The 13,031-nt window shown below is 32.9% G+C and overlaps 1 long non-coding RNA gene across 1 annotated transcript; it reads right to left on the reverse strand.

Annotated features, from left to right (window-relative positions):
- Window positions 1-1,369: 1,369 nt before the first annotated feature.
- On the reverse strand, window positions 1,370-7,372 carry LOC107914582 (uncharacterized). The gene is made up of 3 exons (XR_001688926.2): window positions 6,665-7,372; window positions 3,427-3,599; window positions 1,370-2,037 (listed from the first exon to the last, which is right to left on the reverse strand). It is a non-coding gene; the product is annotated as an uncharacterized lncRNA (long non-coding RNA).
- Between the last annotated feature and the right edge of the window lie 5,659 nt (window positions 7,373-13,031).

Raw genomic sequence — 13,031 nt, forward strand, 5'->3', positions numbered from 1 at the left:
AATCTCCTATCAGTTTCACTACTCGACACAAATGTATCAAAGTCCTACCTGATAAAGTCTCCTCTCAAACTCATCTATCTAAATCTTCCACTAAAGGCGTCAATTCTAGTGTAATATGCGATTCAATACAATTGAACAAAAAAAAAACCAAATCATAGATAATGACTTAGTTAAGTAACTCACTCATCAATCAACCAATAAAACAATTTAGTGAATAATCAAACTTAAATCTCATACAAGCATTTTAACAAACACATAGTAGGCATAAAATATAAAAGAGCAGGATTTGAGAAAATGCTCATTAATAAATTAAAATTCAATGAAGCCCACAAGTTTGATCATCTCCATTAACAGAGTTCTCGACAAAAGAGAAGAAAATCTGCAACCAAAATCTATTCTAAATAAAGTTTTACTGTCATAATTTTATATAAATAAATAATCAACCCAGTGAGAAGCGTGGGTAAACTATACTAGTATTATTTAAATATCACTTTAAATCACATTTTGTTAACATTTGTCTTATATTTTTATCTGTAAAAGTTATTGATTTTAATATTAAAGTAAATATAATTTGAAATTTTAAACTAATTTGCATGTTAATATGAATTTGACGAGAATAGTTTATTAAATAAAAATAATAATATTTTTTAAAAATAAAATAAAATAATATTTGCTAATTAAATGATAATTGATTTAATATATAATAAAGTCCATTATTTTTGGACAATAATTAAGAGAATAAAATAGCATTTTCATAGTATTAAAGATAATAAAAAGGGAAATAACCAATAGTAAAAATTAACTAATTGGATAAAATAACATAACTAACAATAAAAGGTTTCCTTATTAGTTTAAAAGTTTTTCTAGGCTCGTGCTTATATATATATTATAGATATAGATGTTGATGGTAAAAGTGTATAGAATTTCTAATGCATCAATAAAAAATTAGGTTAAAATGTCAAATAAGCCCTCCAAAATAATTAAAAATCAATTAAGCCCATCAATGAAAAGTGCATCCAATTGAGCCATTTGAATCATGATTTGTGCCCAATTGGGTCCCTTAAATTCATTTTTCCATCGAAGCCCCTAACGAGCCCCTAACAAGTTATAGGCTTCTCTCGAAGTCACTACATATTCAATCTTTTAATCAATTTAACATATGTCTATGCCAAGTTAATATCAATATTACAATTGCAAGCACCGTTCCGACAAGATCATGAACAGTAACAATATATGTCTATATCGTTACAAATTTAACATCAAAGAAATTAAACATGCACCATTCAAGTTTTATGTCCATTAATCACAACCCTTTTAGATTTAACAATTAACTCAATTACCCACTAATGTTGATCAAGCAACAGCAAGCTTAAACATGAAAATCACTTGAATGAATAAACATCAAATTGCATCAAACATCCCTAGCAAAGTACCAATAATCTCATATTAGGGTTCCATAATCATTCTAGCATATAAACTTTTAGCTCATAATCATCAAACTAAAAAAAACTTCAAAAAAATTTATCCATGATTTCAAACAATAGAAAAAACAAAATAATAGGTAAAGACAAAGGCGAAGAGATGTGAGTCGAATGTCGGTGGTTCTCCACAAGTTGTTTGCGTCTTGTTCTTCCTCCTCTTATCTGCTTCTTTTCCGACGCTCTTACCCTGAAAGTTTTTGTTCTGTTTGTTCAATCTCAGCGGCTGCCCTCCTATTTTTTGAGAAATATGATATTTATATCATCCCTTAAAGAAGATAGACTAGATCAAACCCCTTTCGTATTCTATTTTTTTCCTATTAGAAATGTTTTGGGCCTTTACATGTTTGTCTAGCCTATTCTTTCTGGTTCCCGGATACTATCAGCACTTGATTAAAAGATGGGTTAAGCTCAAAAGCTGATGTGGAGCTCTTTAAGTATGAAGTTTCCAATTTGTTCCTGTCAGGTTTAAGGCTATGGCATTGCTGCAGCATTGAGGCTTCAATTGGTGAAATTTAGCATATTCTTTTCTCCATATTTCTAATGTTCTACTAGTCACCTTCAAGGATAAAAATTCACATTTTCAGTGTCCAAATTGGCAGGAATACATTATTAAAATAAAGCTTCAAAGATTAACTACTTACCATAAACATAATTAAAATAACTACTAAAACACTCTCAATCACTCTTAACTTGAATGAAATAAAAGCTTAAAAGTAATAAAATAACTCTAGTAATTAAAATAACTACTAAAACACTCTCAATCACTCTGAACTTGAATGAAATAAAAGCTTAAAAGTAATAAAATAACTCTATATCCTAGAGTTATCAAATATAATTAAAAATAAAAATTACTACACCTTTTTGTTTTTTTTCTCACACGTTGCCCTAGATCATATATGAAATCATCCTTATGAACTTTCATTTTATAATCCTTCCCCAACTAAAAAATTATGCATCAGTAGAGGTGTTCATAGGCCAAGCCAAGCTTAGGCCCGATTCAAACAAAAATTTTAGTCCCAAGCCTAACTAGACATGGCCTACCGAAATGATTCATTTCACTGTTTTAAAAATAATAAAAAACATTTTTATTTAAATTTAATTATAAAAATATAAATTTATTTTTAATTTTTTTGAATAGTAAATCGGATCGACCCATGAATATCTCTACCTATCACTCACCTCTAGCCATCGAGCACTAAACTCATCGTCACTCAAACCTCTCACTAGGCACCCTCACAAGTTCAATCATTGTCACACTTTAGTTTCCCCATTTATGCACTGAAGGCAGGCTTTTACTTCCCTATCCATCCATTTGTGGGTGAAGTCTTCAACTACTATGGTGTTGCAGCGAGGCAACTCGTTGGAGATTCATGGTGGATTATCATAGGGTTCCTCATCCATTGTACCAAACGAAAGGAGTAGCCCTAGCTAAGGGTTTTTTAGAACCTATTTCAACTGTTGCAAGTAAATCAAACTACTTATCCGAGGTTGTTTTATTTTGCCAAGCATTAAGAGAACCCTTCGGTGGAAAACTTGATGCATGGGAAGGTTAGCAACATGAGATTGGATCACCACAAGTACATACTTGTGGAATCAAAGTTTAAGGGTTTTGACTTTCCCATTGAATGGACTGTACCTCCCACTAAATTGTACAATTCCAAGCCTTTCTTTGGAGGTTACAAGGTTACCAAAAAGCAATTCAATAATCTCTAGAAGGTGTTTAAGTATTGTTTATTCAATGAGGGTGAGAACAGTTTTTGCAGTGTTGATTTTGAGCTAAGGTTTGTTGATGATGGGTCCTAGAATCCTCGTAACGAATCGTGGCCCTTTGATGTTGATCACACTGTGGCCCATATCCTTCAAGGGCTAGCTATAAAGCCTTGACAATATATAATGATCTATGGGAAGTGCTCAGACCAAAAGTGGTGGATTTCAGATGATATACCTTAGATATTTCCCCTTATTTTCTTCAAGGGGAGGGGGAGAACAATTGGAGTAGGGATTAACACAAGTGTTGTTGCTGATGCAGGGACCATTCAACCATTCTTTTCATGCAATCAATCTCGACCTTTAAATGGGGAAATATCTTCTGCAAACTTTGCTATAATTGAGATTTCCCTAGACGAAAAGGAGAAGGGCCTCTTATGTTAGAAAAATCAATTTAGAAAACAATTATCATAGGTACAGTAGAAGTTTTAAAAATTTTCTAAAACCAAAATCTTTTGTGATATTTAAAGTGTAACCCTAACCAGAATTATAAATGTGCTTTGTACGAGGTGGACTTAAGTCGATCCTAGTTTTTAATCGAACGGCCTTCTCTACTATCCTCGTACCATGAATTGCGTCGAGTGTGGGCTCGAGCAACACAAACCAAAAACTCAAAAAAGAAACAGTTTACTTACTTTTAGTAGGTGATCGCATGCCAATGTACGAACACTAAACAAAAAATTAGCAAGAAAGATAGAGAATCAAAAGTGGCTTTGACTACAAGTGTGATAGGATAGTTATAATATTAATATGTGTTACAATAGAATACACAAAGTATTCTAATGATCGAAATTAATTACAAGCTAAGCAATTACTAGTCTATTTGAATCAAAAATTAGTAGCGCAAACTAAATATGAAAATATATTAAAGCTAAATTCTAAATTAACAAATAAAAATACCAAACTAACTTTCTTCGTTCTTACTAAAAACAATGTGATTGAAATGATGATCAAATGATTTGTTAATTACTAACTAAGCTAATAAACCTATGTTGATTATATTATTTGCCAATTGTCATTAGGAATCTCCTCTCAGTCTCATCCTAAACTAAAAGATACCACCTAAGCTCCCCTCTCGGTCTCACTTAGGCATATAAATCTCCTATCGGTCTCACTACTCAATACAAATGTATCAAAGTCCTACACAATAAAGTCTCCTACCAGACTCATCTATCTAAATCTTCCACTAGAGGCATCAGTTCTAGTGTAATATATGATTCAATACAATTGAACAAAAAAATAATCAAATCATGGATAATTACTTAGTTAAGCAACTCACTCATCAATCAACCAATAAAATGATTCAGCAAATAATCAAATTTAAATCTCACGCAAGAATTTTAACAAACACATGGTAGGCATAAAATATAAAAGAGAAGAATTTGAAAAAATGCTCATTAATATATTAACATTTGATGAAACCCACAAGCTTGATCATCTCCATTAAAAGAGTTCTCGTCAAAATAGAAGAAAATCTACAGCCAAAATCTATTTTAAAGAAAATAAAAGAAATCTAATCTAATCTAATCTAATCTAAAAATATGAAAAGTAAAAAAATGTTTAACCTTAAAATTCTACGCCTAAATACTTATAAAGTAGTATTTATAGTCTTTTCTAACTTAACCTAACAATGACAATTATGCCCTCACTTAAAATTTAACTTAAGTCTTGTTAGACTGCAAAACATCCTTCATAAATTTTGCCTCGTCAGAGTCATTGTCGCGACACCCACATTGTAATGACTCGATTCTCGCAAGTGTTAGAAAAGTAAGTTTCAAACTGAAAACTTTGAACCGAAAAATTTATGAGTCAAATATGAGATTAAAAAATTAAATTAATTAATAATTAAATCAATTAAATTAGTATAAATGGTAAAATGATTAAATTGCATAGTGATTAAAAATGAATAGAAAATTGATTATAAATTTTATAAGCCCTTAATAAGTTAATAACCAAGTCCATGGAAATAAATATTCTATAATTAATATTATGGTAGTGGAATATCATGGCCTTCTCCGCTATTATTCATTAATCAACATTAAAAGGCATGTTCAGTGACAAATTAGTGACAAGTTAGTGATTTATTAACTTAATTGAACCACTAATCATATATATAACCTTTAGTGGGGAAAAAAACATTATTTTCATTCTCTTTCTCTTCAAACCGTAGGAAAATAAAGAAGAAAAAGTAAATTTAATTATTCAAGCTTAGTATTCATGCCTATGCGTTAGATTTCTTAACTGTTTGAGTTTTAATTAAGGTACCATTAATGAAAATTTTATGAAATTAAGCTTGGTAAAGGTAGATTTAAGAATAAAGAGTTAGATTATGTTAGTACTAAAATAGAAAGTATATAAAAGTGTTGAATTTTATTAGAAATCCAAGTAAACCATATAGTAATTTTATGGTATTGGGGACCCAATTGATTAAATTGAATTTTCTTAAAAAATATATGTTATAGATTGAAAGCTAGAGGCCCTCAGTAAAGACATACGAAATCAGAATTCAATTAGATAAAGAGAACTGCAAACAATGAGTGTTTCGAATTTTAGGATTTTAAAGGATTAAATTAAATTAAATGAATTTCTGTTTGATTTTGTTAAATTTACGTTGAATTGTGTGATTAACAACGCTTCTATAATTGTATTATCGAACATAGGTAAAGACAACGCTGGAACGTCAAAAGTGAAAGAAGAGGAAAAGACGAATGTTATATAGTTTCTGCGGTTTGTGCTTCTATAATTCAATTTCGATTTGCTTTCGTAGATTGGTTACTCATTATATTCAATATGACTATGAATTGAGGTAACTACTCTATTTTATCTGATTAATACTACGAATTGAGATATAAATTAGCTTAATTCACCTCACTTTATGGATTATCGTACTATGCCACTTAGCCACTAGCTAGCTAAACTTCCTAAGTGTGTGTTTAATCGTTGCCAATTCAGCATAACACTTAATCTCCTTTGGGCTGGATACTTGAAATGCTCCAAGTATTCCGTTATACACTTACAAATATTACAATTGACCTGTCACACTTGCAGTCATAGCCACTTTTAAATCTTTATATTTTATGTTAATTCTCTACTTAGTGTTCGTACACTGACGTGAAGTCATGTAACACCCTTACCTGACCCTAGAGGTGATCATGGGTTGGGCTACTCTGCCTGGCCCGACAGCCTGCCCAAAAAATGGGAGGGTTCGGGTAAAAATATAAGCCCGAAATGTGGATTTGGGCAAAAAAAGAGGCCCGTTTAGAAAATAGGCCGGACCTCGGATAAAACTTTTTTAGCTTCGGCCTAGCTCGACCCAAATTATATATTAAATATATATTTTTTATTTTTAATCAAATATACTTTTTAATCAAATATATATATTAAATATATACTTTTTTGGAAATGGAAGCACCCACCTGATCAATTCGTGAAAATAAACTTTGATGCGGCATATGATGGAAATCTAAACCAACCGGCTGTGGGGATTGTGGCGAGGGATAGTGAAGGAAATGTTCTCCTATCGTTCACAGAGGTTCACAAACAGGTTGCTTCAGCTTTTGCCGTCGAAGCAATCGCTTGCCGGTCAGCAACACAGATTGGTATTGACATGTAATGGGAAAAGATCATCATTGAAGGAGATGCATTATCGATTATTAAAAAGTGTAAGATGAAGAGCCATGACAGATCGATGATTGGAGCATTTATCTATGACATTCATCAGATAATGACCAAATCTAGTAATATTTCATTCGAGTACATCCCAAGAGAAGGGAATAGTCTGGCACATTCACTCGCAGAGGAGACATTAAAGAGGAAAGATGAGATTTACCTGATAGGTGGAGTCCCTGAGTATGCAGAACATCTGAAGGATAGAGATAAAGAGGACGGAATGGATTGAAGAGGAAACAAAGAAATGAATAGGCTATAATTGTATAATCAAAAGGGTTTGGGGAAAAGCCTCCATTGGTATCCGGGAAATCCCAGTAAAGAAATGGAAGATGATGAGACAGGATGAGAACGGATTAGCTTTTGATTGGGCAAAATAGCGGTGGAATTAATTAGTTGTCTAGAGTCTTCTTTTATCTGTTATAGTTTTTGATTTTTCCTTTTGCCTTGGGTTTACTTCATCAGAATGGACTGAGCCCAGGTCTTTGCTTTTTAGGTCAGTGTCTTTGTTTTTTAATATGGGTCATGTCATACTCTTTTACATTTTTCAATAAAGCCCAATCTGAATTATGTTTCAAAAAAATATATACTTTTTTGGTGTAGTAAAATTTAATATGGGTCAAGCTGGGTCAGGCTCGGGCTTAGCAATTTTCTTTTGGGCCGAGCCTAAACAAAATTTTAGGCTCATTTTCTAGTCCCATTATCACTTCTACCTGACCCATTCACTGAATCCGGGTATGGGGCATCACAAATGGATCGGGTTTATGTGCAATATTAGAACTCATTATTTTAAAAATCAAATTGTGTTCCCTATTTATTAAAACTTACAACAGAGACAAATATTTTTAAATAAAGTTTACCGCCCGAACCCCAGACTTTAAGGGCATTACAAATTTACAATATATGTATATTCGACTCCACTGTGAAGTCTCAAAGCTACCCATTTCTTATGTGCATGACTTAACAATAACAACGAATCCTCGATTCCACACAGTCTAGCTTTGTCCCTCATCGAGTTCCTTATCCCTCAAATCTTGCAACCACAGGTCAAAACCTTTGTAAATTCGAATGAACTTAATGAGTTTCTACATTACACGAAAATAGGCTCCATCTTACAAGGGTTTTAAATAAAAAGAATTGAATATGAATAACTCTCTGTTGGCGAGAGTAAATTCTCTTAAACCCATCATAGCGGGCTCTAAGCTACTCCAAATCCTATCCATTTGTGCATAGATCACTAAGCGAATTACCCCCAACAATTCTATCAACCCACGATCAGTCCTGACAGATTCTTTAGATGTCTCGCTATTTCCGTGGATTCTGTCTTTTACTTGTATTCTTCTTTCTATTTAGTCCTAGTGTGGAAGTCTTCTTTCTACTATGTCATTCTAAGGTAGCCCTGTGATCTACCCTTTTAATTTCCCTTGGGTATCTCCCTCTTTGCGATTATTCCAAATTTGATTAGTTTGTGGTAGACTCTTTTTATTACCATAGCCCTAAAAGAATTGTTGTCATATTGTCTTTTGGGATAACTAGAAAGATTTCCACGCCACTCTGGCGGGTTAAGTTTCACTTGGGATGAATAGCGGTTGGATTACTTCTATCATGCTTGTCAGTATAACGTAGCCTTCTGTTGTGGACCACTTTGACCTTCAATACCCCGCAGGCTATCGTCAGAGTGACCATCTATTTTCATGATCTCTCTCCCCCCTTATATTGGTTTCCTGCGAAACTAGCCCTTTGACTGGTACTTTTTTAATGGTTTTCCCTTGAAGAAAAATAGTCTGGAAAGACGTATATGTCACCCAGTATATCCTTCTTTGTCAATGGATTCTAAATAACCCTTCTTTTCCTTATAGACCCACCCACGTACTTTGTGTCACATCCTTAGCTTATAAGGTTTCTCTGAGCACACTCTAGCAGTTCTTAACTGTAGATCCTTATTTATGATCCTTGGTTAAACCCTCCTTCATTATCCTGTATTCTAGGCACCACTAGTGTGTCAATTGCTATAATTATTTCTTGTTGGGTTGTCACCCATATGCCCTACTGGCTTTCACAACTACTACTCCAACAACCTTCTCCTATTTTCATTTCGTTCCCTATTCATTGACGGATTCCTTCGTCCTGTTTGCTAACTATTTTGCCTTATACTTCATATTTACTTTTAAATCACCTTTTCCTTATTCACAATATTCTCTCACATTTTCCATCTTGGTTGACCACCAGTGCTTATCTTCCAGACAAATTACCCTGTGTTTAGTGTCCCAGCGGACTCTACAACCTACCATAGTTAAGTTACGATCGTAATCGTCATGTTTCATGTTTAATGTCCTAGCGGACTTCATAGGTTTCCATAGATGAGCTATGGTATTACGCCTCATTATCCCTGTGTTTACTATCTCATATTTACTGTCCCAATAGACTATACTGGTTTCGATAACCCAGTTATGTCTTACACTTTTAACCTTTTTGAGTTGTCGCCCTAAAAGACCTTATCGTCGTAGTGGTGTCATCCCATAGAGCCTACTGACTGCCATCACGATGTTGCTCTATGTAACCTAATAATCGTCAACATCATCTTATCATATATCCACCTTGATGCTCGAACACCAAATAGTCCCCCCGTAAAGCCCGGAGCTTCGCACATCATGGTTTGCTCCTAGCAATCTTCAATGGCAGAATCGGACTAAAATTTTAGTTTCCCTTTTTCCCTATTCCTCCATCCATTCCTCCATTCAACATCCTAACATTGATGCTTGAACACCATAATGTCCCCTCCATACGGTCCGAAGCTTCCAACATCACGGGTCCATTCAACAACACCGTATGATAGTATCTTACATAATCACCCTTTTCCCATCCTAACTTCATCTATCCTGTCAATAATTTCCCCACATCAAGTATACAATACAACAACATATCATGCATTTTATAGTTAAACATACATCATGCCAGTTTACTTATCATCAATTATCTATCAACTAGAAGGACATGATACTTCATTTGCCTCATCCTCTTAGCTTTTTCCCAAATGCTAAAGCTTCCACTATCCTGGAAGCAAACCATGGCAACCAAATCAGGGGTTAAACTCAGTGTTCTAACCTAATCCTTAATTTCCCAGAAACATGCAGAACCTTTAAAATGGTTCTAAAAACCCTTAACTTTGTTTTCTAAATCTTACATACATCGAAAGACTTAGAACCTTACCAGCTCCTCAAATTCTCTACTTTTTCAACTAATTTCTCACGATAATCATTCCATGCAGAGCTTCTTGAAACTATCTCTTCTTTGGAGCAACCAAAGAAGAAGATGAAGTAGAAACGAAAGATGAAACCAAAGTGAAAAGAATTCTCTCATCGGGAAGTCATTTTTCTCGGCTATTTATAGCCCTTCCTGCATGACCTCCAACCATTTAAAAATCAATCATTGAAAATTATTTTGCCCCCACTAAGGGACTACTTGGTTTGAAACCAACCGAACCAAGCTTGGATTTCAACCTTATCTAATTTCATTCCCAACTTTTCCTAACTTCTCAGTAGATACCGCCATATTATGGCCTCTTTCAATCTAACCCCAAATTGGTTCCTAATTGCTGGGTTTAAAGGAAACTAGATGTGACAAGTTAGGTTGGTGGTGTTGAATCGCCGATATGCCCCGTGGCGCAGCGGAAAAAATATTTTGGCGATCATCAACCACAGATCCATGTATGAGGAACGAATCGGGTTGAAACAAAGGTAAAAAATATACATTTTCGAAACTAGAAGAACAACGAACAATGTTTTTCATATGATCCCTTTGAACGATGTCGATCCCAAGCTGCAACAATAACATCTCGGCCTCTATGTAATCCCCCAAGTCAAAGAACGAACAATAAGATTCTCTTGAACTTTTCAAAGAGTTTTTCAAGAACGAATGCTAGACCTATTTTATTTTTGTTTTCTTGGTAACCCTAACACACTAAGGGATTATTTTCCTTTTATTTTCTTTGATATCACATATCAGGAGAAAAATGAGATTATTCCCTTCTTATTAAAGAAACAAATGGAAATTCATAAAAGAAATTATATTCTTTACAAAAGAATATCAATTTCCATATCTTTTATATTTTGACCAAAATTAATTATTATAATTGTTTATATTAATAATTTCGGTAAATTATATACAATAAATATTTTGTATGAATCAAATTCATATATTAATTTTATCTATGTTATCTATTTGTGTACGACAAGTTTGTACATATAATGTCTTCAATATTTAACTATCAAATTAAATTAATTTGATAATTAATTAAATTCATGTGATAGCTAAATACAATACAAAATGTATTTGGATTCTGTTCATTTCAACTATAGGGTGTGACCCTGTAAGTTCTTGTAACATTAGTAGTAATACTCGAATGTTTCTAATATTACAAGCAATGAGTGGCATCTAGCAATGCATCATTGCTACCCAAGTTACAAGAAGTTGTGATTCAACATAACCTTTCTGTGATAATATTTTCAAGTATTATATCATTTTATCCTTAATATCTAGATTGGACACAAGTCATGAAATAGTCACACATGTATAGTCCAATCTCATATTTCTTGATATTCTGAGTTGACTACTATAAACAAATAAGTGTGATATCTCATATCAACTTATTCGAGCATGGCCATACATTTCTAGTCTCACTCCATCAAAAGGCCTAAGATATTGCTCCCATTATGTAGGAGGGACAAATCCTATCTTGATCAACCATATCCCTCTGCATAGATTGCAGCATACCCAACATCAATCTTTATAGTATAAACTATTATGGTAGACATTTGACTGTGTCCAAATATACAACTCACAATGTTGGGACAATGATGATTCAAGTCCGAGGATAATAAACATAGTTATCACTATGACTAATTGTGACTATTACATAATAATCCAAGAACCATACTCATAATGGGTCAATCCAGTATGTTATTCTCTAACACATACTTGTGTATCGATTTTGACATCCATATGTCAATTACAACACTTTGTCATCAATCAACTACATATTAGTCTCAATGCATTATCATTGTCCAAGCCTACAATAATACATGACTAAGAACTTTTTAAGAATAATCATATTATACTCAAGACTTTAATATTAATCAGTTAATTTGTACACGTAGAAAAAGAAACTGAATTAACAATGGCAATGTCTTATATTAATAAACAAGGTAAAACAAGTATGTGATTATAATCATCTCATGATTGGTCTTTAGGAATACTTTAACAGGTGGGATCGATGCATTTATGCCCGATTTGTGCTTCTGTGTGTATATTGGTGGGTTGGTGGATTGATCTACGTATCCGTCCTCATATTTAAGTCATTTAATAGGAGTTGAAATAATAAAACAAATGTAAGTTGTATTTGATATTTGATTATGTTAAAAACATAGATTTATAGATTGATTTGTATTATATGAAACAAGACGTTAATTCCTTGAGGGTGCGTCGATATTGCTGATTATCAACTGTATAAATTGAATATCTTGAAGGTGCCTTATTAGTGGAATAATATGAAAGCTTAAATGGTTAATGTTATTAATGTTAATATATGATTAATTCATACAATATTTCGTATATATAAGTTCCTTAATAACACTTCATTATTTATATATTGATTTCAAATTATGTTAGAACCAATGAGTATTTAATACTCAAAATACGGTTATGTTTGTTTTTGTGTGCAAATTATAGACAATTTTTTTAGTAGATCAAAGTCGTAAAGCATCCAAGGTTAGTGACTCGACTTAGCTCGTATCAAGTTTATTTTCCTTTGTATGTATATATGTAGTTAATGGTATGTACCTAGGTTGAAATTTGCGACGTAGTGTTTGTTTTGATAGTTTGGACTTATAAGGTCTTATGAGATAAGTTTTCAATGCTTGAATAGTATAATAATATGCATTTTATAAGTGTTAGTTTATTTTTATATGTTAAATTGTTGCATATGAGTTTGATGTGAAGCTTGGGTAATTTTAGGTATGATTTGGTTAATGTTTGAATGTATTAAAATATTCATATTAGGTCATTCTATGTTAGTGTCTTGAGACCTCAAAATTTTTTTTACCATTTTGTGCATCTTAC

Source organism: Gossypium hirsutum, chromosome D10 (genome assembly GCF_007990345.1).
Source record: "Gossypium hirsutum isolate 1008001.06 chromosome D10, Gossypium_hirsutum_v2.1, whole genome shotgun sequence".
Lineage (NCBI taxonomy): Eukaryota > Viridiplantae > Streptophyta > Magnoliopsida > Malvales > Malvaceae > Gossypium > Gossypium hirsutum.